This window comes from Entelurus aequoreus, linkage group LG07, assembly GCF_033978785.1.
Source record: "Entelurus aequoreus isolate RoL-2023_Sb linkage group LG07, RoL_Eaeq_v1.1, whole genome shotgun sequence".
Lineage (NCBI taxonomy): Eukaryota > Metazoa > Chordata > Actinopteri > Syngnathiformes > Syngnathidae > Entelurus > Entelurus aequoreus.
The window spans coordinates 24,271,334-24,281,480 of NC_084737.1; positions in this window are offsets into that span (position 1 = coordinate 24,271,334).

The window sequence follows — 10,147 nt, forward strand, 5'->3', positions numbered from 1 at the left end:
TCGGCGTGCGTCACTAGATCTGCAACGAACTCTGAGAATTCACTGATGAAGTCCGAATAGGGCCCTGGGGGGCGGTAGATGACAGCCAGGTCGAGAGGCAGCGGTGTGACAGACCTCATAGTAAGCACCTCAAACGATTTATATTTATTATTTAGGTTAGGGGTAAGGTTAACGTTTTCATTGTATATTAGTGCGACCCCCCACCCCTTTTAAGGGGACGGCCAATAGGTGCATTTGTATAGTTAGGAGGAGATGCCTCATTTAGCGCAAAAAAATCGTCTGGTTTGAGCCAGGTTTCGCTAAGACCAATGACGTTAAGATTGTTGTCTCTTTTTTTTTTTTTTTTTCAAGCTATGGAGATGGTATCAGTAGAACAAACTGCATTTAGTTTAGATAATAATGAGTCATATATTGGAATATGGGATCCATTATTTAAATTTGTTTCAACTATTAAATGAACCAAAATATGACTTATTATATCTTTGTGGAAAATATTGGACACAGTGTGTTGTCAAGCTTGTGAGATGTGATGCAAGTGTAAGCCACTGGGATACTATTGTTCATTACTATTTTTTTAATTATTTTTTATTAATGTTTTTAATGATAATATCAATGAGGGTTTTTTAATTACTGCTATTTTGAAATTGTTACTAATATTGATGCTGTTGTCGATAATGTTCATTTTTGGTTCACTACATTTGGATTGTTCCGTGTCATGTTTGTGTGTCCTCAATTGCTCTGTTTATTGTTGTTCTTAATGTTGCTGGGATGGGTTTGGTTTTGGAATTGGATTGCATTATTGTGGTATTGTTGTGTATTGTTTTGTTGATTAATTAATAAATTCATTAAAAAAAAAAAATATATATATATATATATATATATATATATATATATATATATATATATATATATATATTGTTGTCTCTAATGACCTCATTAACTAATAATGTTTTGGAAGACAATTATCTTATGTTTAAAAGGCCCATATTATAGGTATTGGGCTGTTTTGACGAGTTTTTGTTGAAATTATCCGTAGTAGCAATATTAATAATATTGCGTTTATTATGCATAGTGCACTTTAAATAGTTTCGACCATATCTAGGAATTGAGATGACGGGAATTTTCAGATTGTTTGCTTGGTGCTGCGATAAACTGAACGCATAATAATTTGCCACCTCAGTAGAATGCATGTCTACCTCTGACGCAGTCACAACAGAAAAAACATAATGTGAGTTGTGTATTATTCTACGATAATTTCTATGTGTGCAGGGATTATCCAGCCTGGCGCTGGCTAGTTCTGTTTTAACTGACTCCTCACCCGGACTAGCAGACTCTGTAATTGCCTGTGACCGGGCTTGCTCTAGTGTAGTTAATCAAGTGTGACTCAAATAGTAGTCTATGTTCCTAGACAGGAGGATGGCGCCTTCCTGGTTAGGGTGAAGGCCGTCTCTCATCAGCAAGCCTGGTTTGCCCCAAAAAGAGGGCCAATTATCAATAAACGTTAGTCCCTGTTGTCTACAGAAGCTAGACCTAAAACCTATTTTTGAACATTATCTAATGGAAATGACTGCTGTCTGATAATCACATTAATAACGCAATAACAATCATGTGTCTGAGTACACCTATTAATCAAAATTAATCTAACATGTAATTTTTATGTTAATGATGAAATATAAAGTTAGTAAACATGTGAGAGTAAGGACTCGAGTAAACAAACCTGTTCTGTGTAACAGAAATTGATTGAAAACAGCGTCCAGTAGTTGACGTAGTCTCTTGTTCTCCTCTTTTGTTTGAGAAAGTTCCTCTTTGTACTCTGCTATCGTTCGTTCTTTCACAATCACAACACTTTACACTCACACTTGATCTCTGCTCAGCGATGTGTTGATCAAATCCGCGTCTCTTTGCAAGCTAAGTTCACGAACACAACGAGCATGTTAAGCTAACTAGCGCGCTAAATAAAAATAGCAATCTAAAATAACTAGCAAGATAAGCAGGCCTAATAACCTTCAAAGTTCAGTGAGACGAGTCGAGTTTATCCTGACACGGAGGATTAATAAAGGGTAGTTAGTAGCGATGTGAGGAGATGTGCCGAGTATTAGAAGCGTGTGTGGAGTGAAGGAGGGGACTTTGGTGCAAAACGCATATCTTCTTCTTTTCAGTTTTATGGCAGCTGGCATCCATCTGTGTTGCATTACTGCCATCTTCAGTTTCATTTTATAATGACATTACAGTCTCTCCTTGAGTCCAGTTTTGTTCAAAAACTCCCATACTATTTTCCTTCCACTTTCAGTGTCTGCAAGATTGATCAGGCTCTTCAGAGTCCCATCCACAGGTCCCAGTACCCTCCGTTTTGCCGTCATAGTCAGTCTTTCTATATCATATTTAGTACATTCCAAAAAAAAATGTTTTACTGTTTTTAATACTTTACATTGTTCACACATTTATAATTTAAATAGCTATGTCCAATCCTAATTCTGCTCATTATTACTTGGTGTTTCCTTACAGTCCCTCTCCATCTTGGAACCTGGACCTGGTTCTGAACAGAAAATAACTGCCTTCCTTTTTCATCATTTTCCCAAAGTATTTGCCACTGCTGACTAGCCCCCTGTCCAATGATCAGAATCAGAATCAGAATAGTTTTTATTGCCATTGTTTGAGAACGGGTTCACAAACTAGGAATTTTTCTTGGTGCAACCGTGCAACATAAAACACATACAACACAGATTTGGTAATAAAAAGAGCTGTAACTGAGCTATCAGATCTTGTTATTGTTCATGTGCCTGATGGTTGAGGGGAACAAACTGTTCAGGTGGCGGGAGGTGTGGGTCTGGATGGACCGTAGTCTCCTGCCTGAGGGGAGAGGGGAGAATAGTTTGTGTCCAGGGTGAGAAGAGTCAGCTGTGATCTGACCCACACGCCTCTTGGTCCTGGAGGAGAACAGGTCCTGGAGGGATGGGAGCTTGCAGCCAATCACCTTCTCAGCAGCACGTACGATGCGCTGCAGTCGATGCTTATCCTGGACTGCGGCGCCGGGGAACCACACGGTGATGGAGGAGGTGAGGATGGACTCGATGATGGCTGAGTAAAACTGCACCAGCATCTCGGTCAGCACCTTGAGTTTCCTCAGCTGCTGCAGGAAGTACATCCTCTGCTGCGCCTTCTTGATGAGGGAGCTGATGGTCAGCTCCCACTTGAGGTCCTGGGTGATGGTGGTGCCCAAGAAACGGAAGGAGTCCACAATGGAGACGGGGTTGGGAGAGTCAATCAGGGTGAGGGGGGATGGTGGGGCTGTGACTTTCCTGAAGTCCATGATCATCTCCACTGTTTTCTGGGCGTTCAGCTCCAGGTTGTTGAGGCTGCACCAGGACGCCAGCCGGTCCACCTCTCTCCTGTAGGCGGTCTCATCGCCATCCGAGATGAGCCCGATGAGGGTAGTGTCATCCGCAAACTTGAGCAGCTTTACGGACTGGTGACTGGAGGTGCAGCAGTTTGTATACAGGGAGAAAAGAAGCCAGAGGGAAAGTACACAGTCCTGAGGAGTACCAGTGTTCGTGGTTCGACTGTCCGAGACAATCTTCCCCAGCCGCACGTGCTGTCTTCGGTCTGTCAGGAAGTCATTGATCCAACTGCAGAGGGAGTGGGGCACGCTGAGCTGGTAGAGCTTGTCTCATAGCAGTCCAGAGAGGATGGTGTTGAAGGCAGAGCTGAAGTCCACAAACAGGATCTTAGCGTAGGTTCCTAGGGAGTCCAGATGCTCCAGGATGAAGTGGAGGGCCAGGGTCACTGCATCATCCACAGACCTGTTGGCTCTGTAGGCAAACTGCAGTGGGTCCAGGAGGGTGGTGGTGATGTCCTTGAGGTGGGGCAGGAACAAGCACTCAAAGGACTTCATGACCACAGACATCAGCGCAACTGGCCTGTAGTCATTAAGTCCTGTGATCCGTGCTTTCTTGGGGACAAGGACAATGGTGGAGGTCTTAAAGCAGGACGGCACGCGGCATAGCTCCAGAGAGGTGTTAAAAATGTCAGTGAAGACAGGAGCCAGCTGATCCGCGCAGTGTCTGAGAGTGGAGGGGGAGACACCATCCGGCCCGGGGGCCTTTTGGGTATTCAGCTTCAAGAACTGCCGGTGTACATCCTCCTCTCGGATGGAGAGGGCCTTTAAAGTCCTGCGATGTTCTTGGAGACGTTTAAATCCTTTAATGAAGTGCATTCATCAACCATATCTGCATTCCTCTTTCTTTGTTTAACTGTCAGTAATTCCAGATCGACTATTCATTTTCCAAATATCCATAAAGGATAAGTTGGCCACACTACAATAGACACCCCCCCTCCCCCTTTTAGACTAGTTGATCTGCCGTCTCTTTTCTGCTCAGGTGACAACAGATGAAGCGCTAGCTTTTTAAAGTCTGGACCCGGGGTGAACCACTTACCTGTGCATCAGTTGGGGACGTCTCTCCACTCAAGATGATCCCCTGCTGGCCCCACTGTGGACTGGACTCTCACACTATTAACTAGATCCACTCGACGTCCATTGCACCGGTTTCCCAGAGGGGGAGGGGGGGTCCCCTCCAAGGTTTCTCATTGTATCCCATTGGGTTGAGTTTTTTCTTGCCCGGATGTGGGATCTGAGCCAAGGATGTCATTGTGGCTTGTGCAGCCCTTTGAGACATTCGTGATTTAGGGCTATATAAATAAACTTTGATTGATTGATTGATACAGGCCGTGGGTGAGTATTCTCACCAAGTATTCCGCACAATCTATCTAAATTCAAATCAAAAGTCAAGGGAGTAAGCTTCAACATTTTAATTCCAATTCCTGCTTTGTCCAAATTTGAATTTCGCACGGCCGAAAACCGACTGATACTTTACACATGGGCGATGATAAAATGCGAAGTAATTTTGCACATGCCATAAGATGTGGGTGTGTTCTGGCGGCAAACTTTGATCTGATAGCTCGCCACAAAACTTTCAACATTTTGCAACTCGGTTCCACAAACTCAGATCTTGATCAGAATTGGTCGAAATGAGGATGATGACGCCCTGAAGTGCTGGAATGGTCAGTACCTATTCGTACTCGTGTGTAGTGGGCGGAGCCCGGCGGCGACAACTGTTCAATCAACCATCAAGCTGTCAGTACTGCACTTAAGATGATCAGATCTCCTGATATGAGGTTTTGAGGTCGGGGTATGCTCATGCCTACATGTTAATATTGACACCAATAGTGTCCCCTTGTGGTGGAAAATGATAACATTCATAACTTCCTTCCATTGGGCTCATATCTTACTGAAATTTCTGATGGTTGGTTGGGGCATTAGGCGGGATGCTCGCAGTTTCAACGATGCTCACAGCTTTAATTTGAGCTTTAATTTGTCAGTTAGTCAATAGACTGACACATTACTGCCACAAGTGGTGGAAAAGTGTATCACAACTGAGTGCAGCCCGCTGCAGCCCATACAAACTACATAAGTGATATTTTTTGGCAGCTCCATGGTTAAGAATAACTTTAAAAGTGTTAACATTATTGAAACCATTTTAGGTGTGAGTATTTGCCACAGCACATAACAATTTTAATTGTTTTAATTATATTTTTAAAAATATTTACCTATTCATTTGATAAGGAAAAATAATACAGGTATCGAGAAACACAGACTTTTCCAGAAACTAATCCAGACCTACTGTACTTTTTCCATTGCTTCTCTGATCTGTTTTCAATTGTGTTGGACTTTAATCTGACGGCGTTAAGTGCGATAGAAACTATCTTCCTAGTGACTGGATTGAAATATGACGAAAAAATGTTAACTGATGAACAAATATTTGTCTTATTTCCCAGCTAACGACCACAACAGGACAGGACCAGGTGGACCAAGTCTTGTTTGGTGAGGCATTTGATGGCGAAGTCCAACGGAAGCGCACAATGTCGGTCAGTCAGACGGACAGGAAGGACAGTGTGGCCCCAGAGGAAGAGGATGTCGAGAAAATGGCTGCCGGCGGTCAATGGAGGAGTTGGTGAGACACACAAAACAGTTGAGTAGAAAATGTGTAACACAAGTACAACGCAGACTTGGACACCGTGGAAGGTGAATAGTCCATCACTGGGGTGTCCAAACTTTTCCCACTGAGGGCAGCACACTGAGAAATAAAATAATGCGGTGGCAATTTTGATATTTTCCATTTTTAAAAGCAGTATACAGCATATTGTAGGGCTCCCCTCAGTTTTGATGAATGGTAAAGGTGCCTGGGGACCCAAAAGGGTCTCAGTCATTAAAGAGTTCAAAATGTTACTTTCAAAACTTCATTAGCTATAGATCCACTTCAAATCTGTCCGTTGACATAAAGTTAGATTTTTTTTTTGTTTAAGTCGTATGCCCTTTTTTAGTCAAAACCCTCTTTTTTTATTCAGAAACAAACACAATATGCATCCCGGCCAGATGAGATGTCTGACGGGGTACCGAAACCGGTAACCCACATCCCAATAAACGCGCGTGGCACTTCTGCGGAGATGGCTGACTTCAGAGGTACTGCCTTCGGCCAGCGAGTAGTCCTGTCGAACATCGTGAAGAGGTATGTGCAGCTGCGTGTAGATGGGAGAGGCCCGACCAGGTTCACGTTGGACATGGTAAAAACGGCTTTCCGGAACCCTAAACGGTGCCAGTGGCAGTTCACCTTCGAGCGCTGGCATGCCACGAATGTGGCATCCCAGTCCCTAACGTCCTTTTTCCGTCCACGGCAGACGGATTTTGCAGCTACAAGCCGCTGGGAAGGTTTCCTCCCAGCGGCCGTGGATCGAGTCGAACCCCCGTTGCCTCCAAATGGCCGACCCATAGCTATGTCACAAAGGACCGTAACACCTGCGTCCTCAAATGGAACTTCAGACGACTGTAGCCCTGTGGCTGCAGCCTTCAGAGCTCGGCTGTCCGGGTCGTTGGCTTGATCAACTGCCATCTGTGCAAAATCGAGCCCCACATGGACAGCGCCCGTAATGGCTGGGGAGAGGCAGTCAGCAACGACATTGTTCTTACCAGCAAGATGCTGGATGTCTGTCGTAAATTCGGAGACGTACGAGAAGCGCCTCTGGTGCCGAGCCAACCACGGTTCTGCCGTCTAGGCCATCACCTAAAGCTATGAAATGCCTTTCTTCAAGCAGCGAACTGAAATTACGTATGGCCAGATAGAGGCAGAGGAGCTTGTGGTCAAATGTGCTATATTCCTGCTCGAAGGGGCGCAACTGCCAAGGCGCTGAAAAAGGGTCCTGAGGTGGGTCATATGCTCGGCCTGAGAGGTGCTCTCAACAAACAGAAACTACACGTCACGTAAAACAGAATCCATCAGCCGCTGGAAAGTCTGTGCGGCGTTCTTAAGGCCAAAAGGCTTCCGTAAAAATACAAACAGGCCAAATGGGGTGACCGCTGTATTTGGGATATCAGAGGGGTGAACCAGCACCTGATGATAGCCCTGGACGAGATCTACCTTACAAAAAACAGATTTCTCAGCCAGGTTGGCGGAAAAATCCTGTTGGAGTCTGTCGCACTGAGACTGCACTTGTACGAGCAGAACGTAATCGCATCCACCAAGCGCCTGTTTTTCACATTCACAAGAAGCCCAAAGGCACATAGAAAATCTGCACCGATGAGCGGCACCGTTACTTTGGCAGTCACAAAGTTCCAACTGAAATGCTGTCCACCAAAACACAGCTCAACGTACCGTATACCATAAGTGCGGATGGGGCTGTCATTGGCCGCGTCCATGGGGGAGCCATGGGACTGAGACAGCATGTCCAACCATGATGCTGGCTGGACGCTCCTCTGCGCACCCCTGTCACACAGGAACCGTCATCCGGAGAGGGAGTCCTGGATAAACAGCAGCCTTCCAGCACTGCCGACGCTCATGGCCACTGCTGAGCGCCGGCCCTGGCGTTTCCCGTTGGCGGTCCACTGAAACTGCACGGCTTTGGTCCCGAACCTTGCATGGAAAAAACAAAGTCCAGAATCCAGTTTCCGCCTGGGGGGTGCAGCAGCAGCAACAGCAGCGAGAGTGGCAGTTTCTGCCATGAGCCTTTCTGGAAAGAATGCAGCCACTTAGGTCGGTTGGGAGGCTAAAAATAACTTGTCTGCTTCAGCAGCAAGTTTGCGGCAGTCCAAGATGGCCGTGTCGGCTAAAGCAACCTGCACCTGAGAAGGCAGAAGTCTCAGGAAAAGCTGCAAAAAGAGGAAACCAGGTCTTTTCTCACCTAAGAGGTCTAGCATTTTGTCCATAAGTTCAGAGGGCTTGCAATCGCCAACCCCTGCAACGAAAAAAGCAATGTCCACGTCGGAAAGTTTGAGTGTCTTTAAGAGGTGAGCCTTCAACGTGAGATACTTGTTCCTGTCCGGTGGACGCGTAAGGACCCTAACCACTCTGGTCGCCGTTGCACTCCCAAGGCGGGAAACGACATAAGTTTGTGTCGTTCTCTGTGATACCACGCAGGGCGAACTGTGCTTTGGCCGGAGCAAACCATGCAGTCGCGGAAGATTCCCAGAACTCAGGCAGCTTAAGTGAGAGTACATTTGCCGTCATGGTCGATAATATTCACTGAATGCGTTCAGTGAAGCGTCGGGGTCACCAGTGTTGCGCTTGTAACGCGAAAGCAAGACAACTTGAAATATATTTGTGCACCGTTTATTCAAACAAAGAGCACAATAAATCCCTTTACATCAAGCGACTCAAAATGTCGGTCACAACAAACCCCCAACTTTGTGTAAATCTCTTGACGGTCACTTAAAGGGGCTGCACCGAATTACTCACTCTTATCTGCATATATGAATGTTAAAAAAGAACAACATTGTTATGTGCACAATATAACAATGACAGTGAATAATAAAAGTAAACAGCTGTGGTGAATTATGTCCTTAAAGGCCTACTGAAACCCACTACTACCGACCACGCAGTCTGATAGTTTATATATCAATGATGAAATCTTAACATTATAACACATGCCAATACGGCCGGGTTAACTTATAAAGTGACATTTTAAATTTGCCGCTAAACTTCCGGTTCGAAACGCCTCTGAGGATGACATATGCGCGTGACGTAGACCGGGGAACACGGATATGCCTTCCACATTGAAGCCAATACGAAAAAGCTCTGTTTTCATTTCATAATTCCACAGTATTCTGGACATCTGTGTTCGTGAATCTGTTTCAATCATGTTCATTGCATTATGGAGAAGGAAGCTGAACAAGCAAAGAAGAAAGTTGTCGGTGCGAAATGGACGTATTTTTCGAACGTAGTCAGCCACAACAGTACACAGCCGGCGCTTCTTTGTTTACATTCCTGAAAGATGCAGTCAAGATGGAAGAACTCGGATAACAGAGACTCTAACCAGGAGGACTTTTGACTTCGATACGCAGACGCCTGTAGAGAACTGGGACAACACAGACTCTTACCAGGATTACTTTGATTTGGATGACAAAGACGCAGACGTGCTACTGTGAGTATGCAGCTTTGGCTTCTAAACATTTGATCGCTTGACCGTATGTGCGCAACTTTTTTTTGCGTATGTACGTAACTTTTTTTAAATATATAAGCTTTATGAACCTTGGGTTAGGTGAACGGTCTTTTGGGCTGAGTGATTGTGTGTGTTGATCAGGTGTTTGAATTGTATTGGCGTGTTCTATGGAGCTAGGAGCTAGGAGCTAGCATAACACGTACCGTACCGTACGTGCGCGTCACGTACGTAACTTTTTTAAAATATATAAGCTTTATGAACCTTGGGTTAGGTGAACGGTCTTTTGGGCTGAGTGATTGTGTGTGTTGATCAGGTGTTTGAATTGTATTGGCGTGTCCTATGGAGCTAGGAGCTAGCATAGGAGCTAGGAGCTAGCATAACACATACCGTACCGTACGTGCGCGTCACGTACGTAACTTTTTTAAAATATATAAGCTTTATGAACCTTGGGTTAGGTGAACGGTCTTTTGGGCTGAGTGATTGTGTGTGTTGATCAGGTGTTTGAATTGTATTGGCGTGTTCTATGGAGCTAGGAGCTAGCTTAGGAGCTAGGAGCTAGCATAACACGTACCGTACCGTACGTGCGCGTCACGTACGTAACTTTTTAAAAATATATAAGCTTTATGAACCTTGGGTTAGGTGAACGGTCTTTTGGGCTGAG